This window comes from Papaver somniferum, chromosome 6 (genome assembly GCF_003573695.1).
Source record: "Papaver somniferum cultivar HN1 chromosome 6, ASM357369v1, whole genome shotgun sequence".
NCBI classification, from domain to species: domain Eukaryota; kingdom Viridiplantae; phylum Streptophyta; class Magnoliopsida; order Ranunculales; family Papaveraceae; genus Papaver; species Papaver somniferum.
Window position 1 is genome coordinate 115,579,276 of NC_039363.1, and position 796 is coordinate 115,580,071.

General features: G+C 45.2%; 1 non-coding gene across 1 annotated transcript; it reads right to left on the minus strand.

Annotated features, from left to right (window-relative positions):
• Window positions 1-724: 724 nt before the first annotated feature.
• On the minus strand, window positions 725-796 carry TRNAQ-CUG. The gene has a single exon. It is a non-coding gene; the product is annotated as a tRNA-Gln (tRNA).

Here is a 796-nt window from a genome sequence, read left to right on the forward strand (position 1 = left end):
GATTTGTTGTTCTACTATGTTCTTCACGGTTACACGAACAGTTGAATGATTTTTGGGGTTTACATGTTTCTCTCCTCTCAGGGATTAACCTACCTTTGCTATTTCTCTCTCTCTCTCTTTCCTTCCCTTCCTGATGTTTTTTCCCCCCCTCTCCTCTTGGTGGAGATTGGGTATTTATAAGGTTAGAACGTGGGTCCCATCTCTGAAGACCGTTGGAACCTTATCTTCTTGTGTCCTTGCGTCCATCGCGCGGAGGTCTGCGTTTCCCCCTTGATCCCGCAGGGGTATCCTCGCTCGTTCCACAGGTTGGTCGACACGTACACTGCCCGGAGTGTTTAATGTGGGTAGTTGAGGGGTCTGCTCGTGTCAGACAAGTGTCTTCTGCCCCTGTCAGTCCGTGTCAGCTAACTTTCTCTCCACCGTTGATCTTGGCTTCTCTTTTGAGGATGAGATAAAGTAACTCCTCGGGGTTTATTTGGTGTTTCGTGACCCATCATGTTTCGATGTTTTTGGCCTGCATGCTTTCCACGTGCCTCTTTATATACACGTGTCTGATAGTGAGATATATGTGTACACAATAGGTTTAGAGATTCTACACGTTTTGCTTGATATATTATGTTTACAGTACGATCGAAACACTAAAAGCTCAGTAGTTCAGGCACTGGTATTGAAATACTCTCGGAATTGCGAAACAACTAACTGGTGGAAAAAAAGAAAAAAAAAGAGGTTCCACCGAGAATTGAACTCGGGTTACCAGATTCAGAGTCTGATGTCCTAACCGCTAGACCATGGAACC